This window comes from Lycium barbarum, chromosome 3 (genome assembly GCF_019175385.1).
Source record: "Lycium barbarum isolate Lr01 chromosome 3, ASM1917538v2, whole genome shotgun sequence".
NCBI lineage: Eukaryota > Viridiplantae > Streptophyta > Magnoliopsida > Solanales > Solanaceae > Lycium > Lycium barbarum.
This window is the reverse complement of record NC_083339.1, coordinates 116,288,077-116,304,456: the sequence shown is the minus strand read 5'-3', so window position 1 is coordinate 116,304,456 and position 16,380 is coordinate 116,288,077. Positions and strand designations below refer to the sequence as shown.

Genomic DNA, 16,380 nt, shown 5'->3' with positions numbered 1-16,380 from the left:
GAGCCCTTCTGGTTCTGATGGGGCTAATATTCCCAATACTGACCAATTTCTGGAAGATGCTATCATAAGAGTCTCTGAATACTGTGAAGTCATAACGCCAATTACGAGTGTTCAGAGTAATCCGTTCAGTTGGGATAATATTGTCATGGACCAAAAGTGAATGGGGTCCCCACATCTTGGTGATGTTTTTTTCATCTATCAGCCTGATGAGTCCCCTTTTGAAGGCTAGGAATTCATTGATGGTGTGTCCGACCGGATTCTAGTCATAAGGGCATCTCTTATGTGCGAAGACCGGAGAATAGGGTCGTAACTTGTCGAAGCAAACACAAACTATTTCTTTGCTTTGAAACTTGATCATTATTTCCTCGCCCGTAATGTGTCTAGCCGAGACACAGTAAGGACAATCCAATGCCTTGACCGCAATAGCCCACCATTCAGGCGAAGCTGGTCGGGCATACTCTATTCGCTCCACGAGCTCCTCCTTAGGGCCTGATAATTCAGTAGAAGCTCCTTCCCCTTTTGGTCTCGAAAGTGTAACAGAGGTTTTTTTTTTTGGGGCTTAATGGCATATTTGAGGCAGCCCCTTTTGATGGCCATGTCTTGCGGGTCCGACTCCATTTCTTCTTCCTCGAACTCCTCCACTATCGGGATGTACTCGGGAAGAATTCATTTTCCCTTGTCCAGAATATTCTCTCCTTGAGCTTCGACAGGTTTTTTAGGCAAACTCTCCGCCGAGTTGATGTGCCGTGAAAATCTGGCAAATCTAATGTTTTTTTACTCTAAGTTTTACTTGTTTTCAAGTAATTTTGTGTTAGTTTGATGTGTTTTATGTGTTGTGCAGGTATTTCGAAGTTAGAATGCTCGGCAAGCGAAAAATAAGGAAATCTGGTGTCCTGAACTGATATGCAATAAGGATGGACCGTCAACATACTCGACGGTCCGTCAAGTTGCCTCATCGATCAACTTTCTGTAGAGTGAAAATGTCATCAGACCGTCGACCTGCACCATCGACATGATCGAAAATCGTCGAAGTGCCTCGGCGATGGAAGTCCTACGAGTTGAAAAGTTATCATCAAATCGCCATCATGCACATCGACATGTCGACAACCGTTGAAGCGCAGCGACGACCCGTCAAAGTGCAAGCCGACCTGGAACAGGACTGGGATTGATTATTCCGAGTTTAACTTGTATAAATACCTGATTAGGTTTTATTTTTCAGACACCTGGAGTTTTAGACTTGTAGTAATTACTTTTGAGTTGTTATTACTTTTGAAGATTTTCCAGACAAATACATTTGTTTACTTTCAAGTATTATTCGTAAGTTCAATACAAAATTCAATTATGCAATCTTCAATCTTTTATTATTTTCTTGTCGCCATTAGTAGCTAAACACCTTTACAAAGGTTGTGAACCCAAGGATGGGTGTGTTGTGATTGGAAATTGTGAATGATATATGCATAATGGATTGCTAGGGTTTATTTGTTCTTCGTTTTCATCATATAGTTAGTGATTTCAAGCATTAGCTAACGCTATAAACTTTAGTTTATTTGGGAACATAACTAGGGTTCAGTCAGAATAAATAACAAGAACTCGGGGCTTTTAAACCTTGTTTAATAAATTCACTTAGGAATAAGAGGAATTTACTTGGCATAATTAACCGTGCTTCATGCATACTTTCTTATCTTTGGAAAAAACATAGAAAGAAATAATCTTTTCTTATTGGGAAATAGTCTAGATTCACATAGAGGTTAAGTGCATCCATACAAAGAATCCATTAGAAGTATATCAAGATCGATACCCATGATCAAACACTTTATCTGACGGGGACAAAACCTTGGTTCTTTCTACCCATATATTTACAACTTTAAATTTCTAGTCACTTTAAATTAGTCCACAAACCAAAACACTTATAAAACCCTTTTTTTCTGGAATACACCAGGACCGCAAGATTAGTATAATATTTGTTTAATAAACTCTTTACACCATATTCTCTGTGGTCGTTGGGTTACTATATTTGACATCGCCCGCTTTACGCTATTAAAAGTGTAAATTTGAGCGTATCAAATTTTGGTGTCGTTGCCGAAGAATACGGTTTTGAAATTACTAAATAGTGTTTACTCTTCTTAAAGTATTTGTCCTATTCCAACACACCTTGTTTGCTATCTTGTAAACTAGGTGATCATGGCTAACAACAAACTTTCAGTCGAAAATGTTTTTGCTGCTGAATCAGAAGCAGATGAAGACTTTGCATCTGCGATAATTCATCTGAAGGTGACTGCTACTACTATCAAGTTTGATAATTCCCTATATCATATGCTCAAACAAGAGGGATACTTTCAGAATGTAGTCGATGATGACCCTCACCAACATATAACAAACTTTCTGGATGTGTGCTCTCAGCATATCCAACGGGGTGTGACTCAAGAATCGGTTCGGCTGAAACTCTTCAAATATTCGTTAGCCGGAGAAGCGAGAAAATGGTTCACAAAGCTGCCCCGAAACTCTACTGCTACATGGGAAGAGATGGTCAACGTGTTTCTCAGAAGTGGTATCCCCGGAGTAAAAGAGCTGAAATTCGTGATCAGATTTACGAGTTCAAACAAAGTAATGGGGAACAACTTTTTGAAGCTTGGGAGAGGTACAAAGAATATTTGGATAGGAGTCCAAACCACGGTTTTCCAGATCAAATTTTGAAGGAGAAGTTCTACAGAGGGTTAGATCCTATGACCCAAGCAATAGCCAACAATGCTGCTAGCGGGTGTTTCATGAATAAGTCCTATGCTAATATTACTGATATACTTAACCGATTGACTACACACAGTCAAGCATGGCATTCGAGTACTTCTGATGGGTTATCACTTGGGATACAATTGATTCAGAATATTGTGAAAGATAACCAGGAAATGCAGCAGACGTTGGCACAATTGGCCACTAGTCTTCCTTTACTGACAAAGAGGTTCGATGAGAGGGAATCAAAGAAGGTAAACGTATGTAAAGATATCTCAGGCATGCCGCATGGAATGTACCAAGTCCCAGAGGGCCTATATCAAGAGGGTCTCCCTCCGCCAATTGAGAATGTTCAATATGCAGATTACATAGCGAAAGGGGATATTCCTGGGCTAATTCAGAGATACTAGATACCTCAACAAGGGTAGGGTACATACAACAACAACCAAGGGAACTACAACAAAAACTAAGAGAACTACGATAATAATTATGGTGGAGCAAACTAAGGTAGATACAACAATAACAATGGTAACTTCGGGAACAGAAGTTCCAACCCTTACATTCCACCAAAAGGGCAGTCTAATGATCAAGGTAGTTCGAGGTTAGAGTCAATGCTTTAAAAAGTATTGGCAAGTCAGACAAACACTGAAAAGACATTATCGGGGCTATCAGAGATAGTGATTTCTCATTCAGCAGCTATTCAGAACCTTGAACAGCAAATGCGTGATCTTTCTAGAGAACATCATCCTGCTAGAAAAGGTGGGCTTCCGAGTGATACTATTCCAAACCCGAAGAATGGTAGTGGCATGGAACGTACTTTTTCTATTAGCACGAGGAGTGGTAAAATACTTCAAGGTGCTGACAAGAAGGTGGTTGATCTAGATCCAATTATTAAGGAAGAAGAGGTACATTTTGATGTGCCTATCGTAGATGATGAGGTCCATGGTGAAGATACAGTTGCTGATATTCCACGGGTTGCTGCCGATAAAAGCAAACACACGATAAAAAGGGCTCTTCTCCCTTTGACTCGGATGTACAAAGAAAAACCTTCCTTTCCTCAGAGGTTGGCAAAAAAGAATGATTATGCTAAGTGTCAGAAGTTCTATGATCAGTTGAAGCAGTTAACAGTGAATTTTTCATTCTTAGATGTTGTCAAAGAGATGCCTGGATTTGCTATGTTTGTGAAATACCTGCTTATGAAAAAAAAGGTTTGTTCAACATGAGAGAATGAATTTAACTCATCGGGTGAGTTCGATTATTACTTCCACCACAGTTCAGAAGAAGGGAGATCCAGGGCGTTTACCATTTCGTGCAATATTGGGCATCATGTATTCGCCTGTGCTCTGTGTGATAATGGGGCAAGTATCAATTTGATGCCCCTTGCTATTTTCAAACAATTCGGATTGAGGACGCCTAGACTGACTTATATGCGACTACAGATAGTAGACAGATCTATCAAGAAGCCAGTTGGGGTTATAGATAATGTGTTGGTGCAAGTCGGTAAATTCATGTTGCCTGCTGATTTCATTATTCTGGATTGTGCAGTTGATAAAGATATTCCCATCATTTTGGGAAGACCCTTTCTTGTTACGGGCAGAGCGCTTATGGACTCTGAAAAGAATGAAATCAAGTTTCGAGTGAATAATGAATAAGTGACTTCCCAAGAAAGCAAGGGGATGAAGTTGCCAAGTGCTTATAAGAGTATTTCGGTTATTAATTCATTTGATGGGATTGATGATGCTGTTGAACATAAAATAGAAGAAAGAAGCCCGGGAGAAGCTCTTGCTGCGGTTTTGATAAACTTTGATACTGATTATATGAAGGGCTACATGAAAACTATAAATGCGCTTGTGGGTCTGGGTTCTTACATTTACCACCCAAGAAAGCTGGATCTTGACCTTGCAAATAGAACTAGTCCACCAGCCAAGCCTTCTATTGTTGAGCCACCGAAGTCTGAGCCTAAGCAGCTCCCATCACACTTGAGGTACGAGTTCCTTGGTTCGAACAAGACATTGCCAGTGATCGTTTCAGCATTATTGACTAACGAACAAATTGAGCGTTTAGTGGAGATTTTGCGCGAGTACAAACGTGCTATTGGTTGGACCATAGCAGATATTCGAGGTATTCCTTATGGTATTTGTGAGCATAAAATTCAGCTAGAGGAGGACAGCAAGCCGAGTGTTGAACATCAGAAGAGATTGAACCAGAACATGCAAGAGGTCGTGAAAAAAGAGATAATAAAGTGGTTGGATGCTGGGGTAGTGTATCGGATTGCAGACAGCAAGTGGGTGAGTCCAGTTCAATGTGTTCCCAAGAAATGAGGTATCACTGTGGTGCCTAATGCAAAGAATGAGCTAATTCCCACTAGTACAATTACTATACTGCCACTTGTAAAGACCACTTTCCCATGTCGTTCATAGATCAGATGCTGGACAGGATAGCTGGGAGGTCTTACTATTACTTCTTAGATAGATACTCTGGCTACAATCAGATCAACGTTGCCTTAGAAGATTAAGATAAGACGACTTTTACTTGTCCTTATGGGACGTTTTCGTTCAGCCGAATGCCCTTTGGGTTGTGTAATGCACCAGCCACTTTTTAAAGGTACATGATGTCGATCTTTTCTGACATGGTAGAAGAATTCTTAGAAGTATTCATGGATGATTTCTCTGTTGTGGGCGATTCGTTTGATGATTGTCTTGGCCATCTGGGTCAAGTGCTAAAACGATGTGAGGAGATAAATCTCGTGCTAAATTGGGAGAAGTGCCACTTTATGGTGAAGGGAGGGATCGTCCTCAGTCACAAAATCTCTAAAAAGGGAATTGAGGTCGATCAAGCGAAGATAGATTTGATTCCAAAACTTCCTCCACCCATCTCAGTCAAAGGTGTCTGAAGTTTCTTAAGACATGTTGAGTTCTACAGGCACTTCATCAAAGATTTCACCAAGATTTCTAACCCGATGTGCAAGGTTCTTGAAAAAGAGTTTAAGTTTGAGTTTGATGACAACATTGATAAGTGCCGAAAGGTGTTTGATGAATTAAAGGAGTGCCTCACTACTGCTCCTGTTATCGTTACTCTTGATTGGTCCTTGCCTTTTGAGTTGATGTGTGATGCTAGTGATTTCGCGATAGGTGTTGTGCTTGGCCAGAGGCATAATAAAATTATGCACCTGATCTACTATGCTAGTAGGACACTTAATGCAGCGCAGATGAACTACACAGTGACTGAACAAGAGTTGCTTGCTATAGTATATGCTTTTGAGAAGTTTCGGTCCAATTTGCTAGGGTCCAAGGTCATGGTGTACACTGACCATGCTGCGTTGAGGTATCTAATGGAAAATAAAGAAGCTAAACCACGACTGATTCGTTCGGTCCTTTTGTTACAAGAGTTTGATTTCGAGGTAAAAGATCGAAAGGGGTCCGAAAATCAGGTTGCTGACCATCTCTCTAGGCTTGAGAAAACTGGGGTACTAGCAGAAGAACTTGATATTGAAGATTCGTTTCCAGATGAGCAAGTGTTGCCGGTATCTATGCAAATGGCACCTTGGTATGCGTATTTTACTAATTACTTGGTGACCGGTATCATTCCTGACGAGGTCAAATCTTATCAGAAAAAGAAGTTCTTGCGGGATATTTGTCGGTACTACTGGGATGAACCATACTTATTCAGAATATACGCTGATAACATTATTCGGCGCTGCGTTCCAGAGAGTGAGGTATTAGAGATTTTGAAGGCTTGCCACGACTCTCCAGTTGGGGGACATCATAATGGTACGAGGATTGTTGCAAAAGTTCTCGAATGTGGTTACTATTGGCCTACTCTCTGTCATGATGCTAATTTGATGGTGCGTTCCTGTCATCAGTTCCAATGGCAGGGGAATATTAGTAGGAGACAAGAGATGCCTATGAACTTCATAATGGAAGTTGAGGTGTTCGATGTTTGGGGGATTGATTTTATGAGGCCCTTTGTAACCTCTAGAGGTATGAAGTACATCTGGGTGGTTGTTGACGATGTTTTTAAATGGGTAGAAGTGGTGGCTTTACCAAATAACGAAGCCAAGAGTGTCATGCGATTCTTGAAAAAGAACATATTTACTCGTTTTGGTACCCCCAAGGGCGATAATCAGTGATAGTGGTTCTCACTTTTGCAATAAAGCCTTTGCGGGATTGATGGAGAAGTATGGAGTCAAGAATAGGGTGGCAACCCCTTATCATCCTCAGACAAGTGGGCAAGTGAAAGTTTCTAATCAGGAGATAAAGAGTATTTTAGCGAAAACGGTGAATACAAACAAAACAGATTGGGCCCGCAAGCTCTTTGATGCTATATGGGCTTATCGGACTGCCTTCAAGACTCCGATTGGGACTTCACCTTTCAAGCTAGTTTTTGGTAAAGCATGTCACCTACCAGTTGAACTTGAACATAAGGTCACGTGGGCCTTGAAGAAATTGAATATAAATTGGGAAGAAGCGACCAAACTTAGGTTGTTTCTGCTCAACGAGATTGATGAGTTCCGCTATCAAGCCTATGAAAGTGCAGCGCTATACAAAGAGAGGATGGATCAGTATCATGACGAGAAAATCCTGAAGCGGGAATTCTACAAGGGTGACCCAGTCCAACAATTTAATTCTAGATTAAAGCTGCTACCAGGCAAATTGAAATCACAGTGGTCAAGTCCCTTTGAAGTGGTAAGTGTCTCACCCCATGGAGCTATTGAATTGAAGTCCGAAAATGGAACTCAGACATTTAAGGTGAACGGGCAGAGGGTGAAGCACTACCATGCTATGATTTCGGGGGATAAAATTATTTATCGATATCGGTTAAAGCACCTGGGAACGAATGATGACTCGACAAGTCCTGACCAAGAGTAAATTAGTAACACCGTCGTGCTGCGACATTAAATCAAGCGCTTCTTAGGAGGCAACCCAAGTTTAAAATTCGATAATTTTTTTTATAGGTTTTAGTTTTTTTTTTAATTGAATAACAGGTGTTGAGTGCGCAGGAATTAAAACTCGGAAAACCAGCAAAGTAACACCAGAGCACAAAGACGGGTCGTCGACATGTCGAAGGACCGTCAATGTACAATGACGGTATGCAAAGTTGGTAATCTGAGAATTAGCAACTGCTACTTTGCAGGTAAGCAAGTCAACTAGTAAGTCGACGGACCATCGACACGTCGTCGATACCGTCGATGTGCAAAGACGGTCCATCCTTTTACTCGTCAACTGGGGACTATTTTTAGTTCGTAAAAATGCACTGACGAGCTGTCGACATGTCGACTACTCGTCCAAAAATTTTGAAAAAAAAATGTGAACTGAGCAGTCGCGTATATCAAGCATAAGTAACGGGCAGAGGCAGTATCTTTAAAAACTCCCATAACCCGCCTTTTACTCTCCCTCAAACTCTCCATTTTTCCATTAACTCCCCATTAATTCCTCCACACACCTTCACTCATTAAAACTCCCAAAACCTTCCATTCTCATCTCCACTTAAATCTACAACCCTCTGCCCTAGGTTCACCAAATATTTCTAAGTTTTCTTCAAGTTTTTCTCTTAATCAGGTATGTTGCATGATTTTTGGCCTTCTCTTTGTTTTAGTTTAGTTATTTGTTCAAAAATTGCTAAAGAATATGCCTAGGGTTCCTAAATTCATTCCAAAGTTAGATTGTGGGACCTAGGTTGTCTTTGATTGTAATGAATTAAGTTGGGGTGTTTTAACTGGGATAAATGTGTGATATCTGTGATGTTGAATGCTAAGGGTAAAAATTATGATTTAGGATTTGTACTTGTTGAATGAAATCCATGCTTAAATTTGCGATGTTGTGAAATTGTTGGTTGGGGAAAGGGAATTTGGTATGATTGTTGTTAGTAGGACTCGTGGGATGAGATATCGTACCCCCATTGAGTCGAAGGGTATTTTGATCAACTTGTTGAGTCATTATGCCCGCCAAATATCCGCAAAAGAGGAATTATGTTAAGCATGAAAGTTGAGGAGTGAAGTCTGAGTAACTCCAACGGGCTGGAGGTTATTTCGATTAAAAATTTCAGTTTGATATCATTGTACCCACCAAACAAAACCCAGATAATTACCAAAAGTCAAAAAGGTCGAAGATAAGGGTGAAGTCTGAGTAACCCAAAGCCCCAAAACCCCAAATATGCAAAATAATTGAATAGGGGTTCTTTGATTGATTGGAGTTAAAAACGCAAAATTGAACCAAAATCTGGAGACTTACAATTGTTGCTGCCAGGGCCATAAACTTGTCGACGGCACCGTCCACAGGTCGACGGCACCGTCCACAGGTCAGCGGACCGTCGACGTACAAAGACGGAATCATCGAGCTACTCGACGGTCCGTCGAAGCACAACGACGGTCTGCAGACTCCAACATTAGAGATCTGAGTTTTTTTCTGAACATTCACTGTGTTTGATTTCACTCGTACAGATTGACTATATTTGGGTTTTTGATGATTACAGGTATAGCGCCACCTAAGTTGACAAGACCTGAGGGAGTGGCTCGAGGCAAACTCAAAGAATAACGGGTCGAAAGAGGCCTAATAGCGATCCCACACTTATAGATGAAGCCTCGGATAATGAGCCCGAGGTTATGCCCGAGAGGAAAAATAGGGTTGTCGTTCCCGTTTGGAACAGGCAGGTTACCGTACCGACTCCTACACCACCCAGTTCCTCCCAGTCTGACGAGAAGGGATCATCTTCATCTGGGTCTGGTGATGGATCTGAGGAGGAAGGTTCGGAGGCTGCCTCTGGAGAGGCCTCACATGCTTCGTAGCTATAGTCTCACTAGGATACTACTCAATCCTCCCAGGCACCTTCAAGATCCCAGACTCATCAGAGCTCACATCCTAGTGATGATGCTGATGATGATGCGGTTAGGGCTCGGGAAATCAAAAGTAAGAGGCTTGAGGACCGGTTTACTGTTGAGGGTGCCAGGGAGTTGTATGACTGTGGCATTGAACTAAAAAATGACGGCAGCCAGCATGAAAACTGCACCATAAATGAAGAGCGGCGGATCAGTATTGAGGGGCTCGAGATATTACCCAGGTCCAGAGAGCTCATTCGTCAATATCAGCTGGAGTTTATGCAGGAGCAGCCTGGGGATTATTATTCGATTTTAGTGCGTGAGGTATATGCTGCATATGGGGCCGCGATTAAGAAAGTCAGAAAGAGGCGCCAGAAACTGCGGGAGTTAGAGCCGCTGAGAGAGGTTGAGATCAGAGGAGTGAGTGTTGATATATCTGCCCAGGCAATCAACAAAGTATATTTCGGCGATAATTACACCACCCCTAGGCAGACAATTATATTGGAAGATAAACTGCTGAGACGCAAGGAACAGTCCGTCAGGTACTGGGTAGCTATAGTGGTAGGTTGCCCGAGAAAGAGGGCCGAGTGTACTAACTTGGCGAATCGGTTAGTGAAGAGATGGTTGACTTTGGAGGGAAAGTATTGGTGGAGCGTAGTGCACTTGCGAATTCTCCCCACTCAGGCCGATTATGCACTTGCAGCTAACAGGAAGGTTGTTATTGTTGCATTGATGTCTAGATACCCGATTAATTTTGGGGCATTGGCAAGCACTGAGATTCAGTTGGGGGCTTCCCAGCCTAACATTTCACTGATATATCCATGCCTGATTACAGAGCTTGTTTAGAGGTCATATGTGCATTTTATTCCTGATATTGACCACCGGATTATAGCTTCGTCGGTCTATTTTGTAGAAAAGTGTAAGAAAGAGGCCGTCAATGATGGCCAAGGGGAAGAGGATGGGTTCCCAGTGGCACTTGGAGGGGTACCCCTACCTCAGGAGCTTATTCATCCAGGGGTCGCGGGTGACTCAACACAAGAGTTACCCGCCACTACTACCCCTATTACTGAGACTGTCCAGACTGCAGATTCTGAGGCTCCAGCTACTGATACTGTTAATGCCTCCATTGAGACTCCAACTGCGGTTACTGAGCCACAGACTTCAGCTCCACAGCCACCGAGGCCAGCCCCACATCCAGCAGGTCCCGCTACACAGTCCCAGGGTACAACCAGAGTTGATCTTATGCTTTCTCAATGGATAATTTCAGAAAATTTGTAAAACAGGCAGCTACAGCGGATCAGCAGTCAAAGGTCATAGTGGCCCAGCTCGATGATTTTGTGAGACAGCGAGTGGGTTAGATTATAGATCCTGTAAGGTCGACACTGTCAGTTCAGCTAGATGATTTTGAGATTAGATTGACAGCATTAGAGATGGCCCGCCCGACCACTTCCACTGATGCTTTGAGGGCAGAGTCAGAGCATCTTAAGGCTGATGTTTTGTTGTTAAAGGCTCGTGACCCGAGCCTAGTAGATGCCTTACCATCTATTGCGGAGGAGATTGAGGAGGAGCTTCTCGTCGTGCAGTTAGTTATGCCTACCGCGGCGAGTGGTCGAGGAAAGAGAAAGAGAGTGGCTCTTGATAAGGAAGAATAGGTAGAGAAGGTAAGAGAGAGTACTCGCCCGAGGGGTCCGGGTCTAGAGGAGAAGCACATGGCAGAGGCTATTCAGAGATCGCTTGTGGATAATGTTCCTTTTGGGACCACGGGAGCCACTTCAAGCAGTGCTCCAGTTGGGGCAACATTGCCACCGCCCCTTCCTACTCCAGTGCCAGCAGCTGCAGGTACTACTCTTGATGCTGCTACAGATGTTGTTGCTGATGCAGCCACTGATACTAATGCTGGTGCGATTGCACCTCCTGATGCCTCGCAGACCGATGAGTCGCGAGATGAGCAGCGCGCCTAGTGCGCCACAGGTATTCCTACTCCCTTGTTTTACTTTTACTGAATTGGGGACATTGCAGATTTTTTAAATTGGGGGTGGGAGTATTTGATTTGTTTCTATTGTATATATGTGTTTAGCACCCCCTCGGCTTTTCTTTGCCATGGTTCTTTTCCTGAGGCGTTTATTTTTTGTTGAACTTGGAATGTTTAGGTCGTGTTTAGATAAAATAAAGTAATTTTGACTTATGTAGTGGTGGTTTGATTAACTTAGGGCGTTCTTGTTCTGATTTGAGAAAAAAGTACTCCCCTCCGATTGCAACTGAAAACATGGACTTGGTTGTTTAATTGACATGCGTGCTTCTTTGTGTGACATTTAGATTATTAAATTACCTTGTGTGCGGAATTATAGCGGGGAGACTAGTGTGTTGGCAATTCTAATGACATGTGTTGTGAGGTTTTGTAGATATATTCTCTAGTTGTGTATGTAATCTATAACTTGTCTGGTTAGTCGTGCCTACATTCTGAAGATAAGTGAAGCTGTGAAATGATCTTAGGCCTTGTTTCTGTTAGGAACCCCTTGTTAGCCTAAATATAAGCCTACCCGTAGATTAATATCCTTGTTAGCCATTTTGAGCCTTAAAACCTATTCTTGACTAGCCGTAATAAGTCGATACCCATTCTGAATATCTCTCTCTTTGCACCCGATCCCTCCTTGGCAGTAAGATAACAAGATTGAGGCTAAAAGCCTAAGTTGGGGGTGATAGGTGGAATAAGGGGAACATGAGGCGTAAGCCTAAAGTGGGGTAGAAATGAATTGCCTAGTTAAAAGACATAGGTGAGGTAAGTGTAGAGAAAGAAAAAAAATAGAAAAAAAAAAAAAATATATATATATATAAGTAGAATAGCAATGAAAACCACACCGAGGCAATAAAACGAAAAAAGGGAAGAAAACAAAGGCGAAAAGGTTAAAAGAAAAGAATAAGGTGTAGTGTTCAAGGAGGGTAAGTCACAGTTATCCAAATATACATCCTACCCGTCCCTGAGCCTACATTACAACCCTGAAAAAGTCCTAGCGTGATCACAGCCGAACTGTCCAAAGTCGAGGGCACTGAAAATAAGGGCAAACCTATGGTATTTCATGTTTAGCTAGAGAATTTCTTTGTGAGTATCAGTGTTTCTCTTCTCCTTTGTCTATTGTCCCATTCTATGTGCACATATATGTTGGGACATTCTTTGGTCTTTGTGAGGGCATGAGAATTTGTTAAGTGATTGGTTTCCCGTAAGTCTTGATTCGTGTGTGCTATGGTTTCTGTGATAACTAGATGTCATAAATTGAAGCCTCATTATTAGTTGCAACGAGTCTTTGATTGGTGTTGTCTTTATTGGGGGGAGAGTCATTATGATACACATGATATGCCGGAAGTTAATTGCCACAACCACTGTAGACAGTTTTACTATATAATATCGAGACATTTGTAGATTGAGTATGTTAGTTGACTTGCTTGAGGACAAGTAAAGACTTTAAGTTGGGGGTGTTGATGTGCTGTGAAATTCTAGCACATCTAATGCTTTTTTACTCTAAGTTTTACTTGTTTTCAAGTAAGTTTGTGTTATTTTGATGTATTTTATGTGTTGTGCAAGTATTTCGAAGTTAGAATGCTCGGCAAGCGAAAAACAAGGAAATCTGGTGTCCTGAACTGATATGCACTAAGGATGGACCATCAACATGCTCGATGGTCCGTCGAGTTGCCTCGTCGATCAATTTTCTGTAGAGTGAAAAAGTCATCAGACCGTCGACCTGCACCGTCAACATGATCGACGATCATCGAAGTGCCTCGGCGATGGAAGTCCTGCGAGTTGAAAAGATATCATCAGATCGCCATCATGCACGTCGACGTGTCGACGACCGTCGAAGCGCAACGACGGCCCGTCAAAGTGCAAGTCGGCCTGGAACAGGACTGGATTGATTATTTCGATTTTAACTTGTATAAATACCTGTTTAGGTTTTATTTTTCAGACATCTGGAGTTTTAGACTTATAGTAATTATTTTTGGGTTGTTATTACTTTTGAAGATTTTCCAGACAAATACATTCGCTTACTTTCAAGTTTTATTCGTAAGTTCAATACAAAATTCAATTATGCAATCTTCAATCTTTTATTATTTTCTTATCGCCATTACTAGCTAAACACCTTTACTAAGGTTGTGAACCCAAGGATGGGTGTGTTGTGATTGGGAATTGTAAATGATATACGCATAATGGATTGCTAGGGTTTATTATTCTTCGTTTTCATCATATAGTTAGTGGTTGCGAATATTAGCTAACGCCATAAACTTTAGTTTATTTGGGAAAAAAAACAGGGTTTGGTAAGAACAAATAATAAGAACTCAGTGCTTTAAACCTTGTTTAATAAATTCACTTAGGAATAAAAGGAATTTACTTGGCATAATTAAACGTGCTTCATGCATACGTTCTTATCTTTGGAAAAAGCATAGAAAGAAATGATCTTTTCTTATTGGGAAATAGTCTAGATTCACGTAGAGGTTAAGTGCATCCATACAAATAATCCATTAGAAGTATATCAAGATCGATACCCATGATCATACACTTTATCCGACGGGGACACAAGCTTGGCTCTTTTTACCCATATATTTACAACTTTAAATTTCTAGTCACTTTAAATTAGTCCAAAAACCAAAACACTTATAAAACCCTTTTTTCAGGAATACACCACGATTACAAGGTTAGTATAATACTTGTTTAGTAAACTTTTCACACCATATTCTCTGTGGGATTCGACCCCAACCTCGTTGGGTTACTACATTTGACATCATCCGTTTTACGCTATTAAAAGTGTAAATTTAAGCGTATCACGAGTCCATTAACTCATCTGCCTCCTTAATCTTGGCTTTGACTGCTCGAATCTCCTTTTCGAGATCTTGAATCTTCCGGCGCAGTGAGACCTCATTCTCTCATGACCTCGAGCTTGGGTGCGGTCTTATTGTTCATCTTCAGATTCTGAGAAAGTCGTTAGGTTTAGTACCGGTTGTTTTGTGTATTGTTTTTCTTTGGGTGAGAGGATGGTATTCGAGATCAATTAATCATTTAAACGAAACATATGGACGCAAATAAAGTCACACAAAGCAGTTTGTAAGATTATACAACGCGCGCTCTTAAGCATACTAATCGTTTGAAACATAAATGTACCATTTGAATCAAACCATTGCCCTATAATCAGTAATAATAATATTCTTCCCCGAAGGGGTACAAAAGATGAAGTAAAGACAGTGCCTAAAAATAAATCAGCAGAAATGTCCTCCAGTAGTGAATGATGAAGCCCGATCCTTATCATTCTTGGCTTTCTTTGCTTTTCGGAGGGTAGTCTGGATATAAAGATGGGCTGATGTCAAAGTTTCCTCCATAAAAAACCCTTTCTCTGTGAAGGTCAGTGGAGAGACATCATCTAACGTCTTCTTCATTCGGTCGTATAGCTCAACCAAACAATTATTAGTAAGCTCCAACTCATGTCTTAGACTTTCTATGACGGCTTTGACATGCTCAATTTTCTCCAAATACTTAGCATCTCGGTCATCAGCTCTCCTTTGAACCAAACAGGCTCGGATCTCGACTTGCAAATCTTTGTCTTAGACACAGCTATAAAAAATAGGCCTGGGAGGAAGTGTGCCTTGTAAGTCTACCCTCAACCAATCCTTATACTCCACGACACAACCAGGACGAAATATATCTTCCGCTAAGGTATCGGAACCCAAATCATGTGGTCTTTCCATTCCCGCACACAATCCAAACCTCTCGGTGGTCTATCAATGTCGTTGTTAATGATGAAATCTCCTATGCCTCCGATCTGTGGTATGACTTGGTGATACGCTCAAATTACACCTGTTAATGGCGTAAAACGGACGTTGTCAAATATAGTAACCCAAACAAGGTTGGGGTCGAATCCCACAGGGAAAATGGAGAGAAAAAGATACTAAGTATATGCGATACTCGTCTTTAAAGGCTTTAATCCTATTCCTAGCATCTTAAAAAGGAGATTTGGTTTGTATTCGCTACTTTAAAGTAATTGAAATTTATTTAGATTGGAAGAACCAAAGTTGCGTCACCGCAATGATTAGATGTTATGCTATGGGTGTCAATATGATATATTTCTAATGGGTCGTGATTATGCATGCACTTAATCTCTAATACACTCTCTAATATTTCCCAATAGTTAGAAAGTATTTCTTTTCATGATTTTCCCAAATGCAGAAAAGTTATAAATAAGGTTGATTAAATATGCCAAGTAGAACTCATCTTATTCCTAAGAGAGTTCATTAAACGAGGGTTAGCGCCCCGAGTCCTTGTTATATTATTTCAAATCACACCCTAGTTCATCTTTCCAAATAAACTAGGGTTGGTGCATGAACAAATGTTTGCAACCATTTATAGAACAATGAATAAGAGAAATAATAAAATACATCACATCCCATTATATATATATATATATATATACAGTGTTAGATACCCATTACATAACACCCATCATTTTGGTTCCACAACTCTGATTAAAGAGACTACTCACACATTTTGGTCTCAAAAGTGGTAAGCAATAAATGAGACATAAAGCTTACAAATGTAATAAAGACGGTGGAATATAGAATCTTGTGTCTTCACTAAACTCCAAGGGGAGAGTATTCAATGCTCACCAACCAATGGGACTTTTTAGTTGAGTATCAAAAAAACTTAATACAATAAATGACCTAAAATGTTCTTTAAATAGGCTCCAAAAACGCACAGAAAAAGCTGACAAAATTGCCCCCGATAGCAAGATCGACGGACCGTTGATCGTTCGACGATCCGCCGATTTCTTCGTCTTTTGTAACTTCAGCCCTGTGTGCCATTC

General features: G+C 41.1%; 1 non-coding gene across 1 annotated transcript; it reads right to left on the bottom strand.

Moving 5' to 3' along the window:
- Nucleotides 1-2,571: 2,571 nt before the first annotated feature.
- Nucleotides 2,572-2,677, bottom strand: LOC132634506 (small nucleolar RNA R71). Its single transcript, XR_009580224.1, has one exon. It is a non-coding gene; the product is annotated as a small nucleolar RNA R71 (small nucleolar RNA).
- Nucleotides 2,678-16,380: the final 13,703 nt, after the last annotated feature.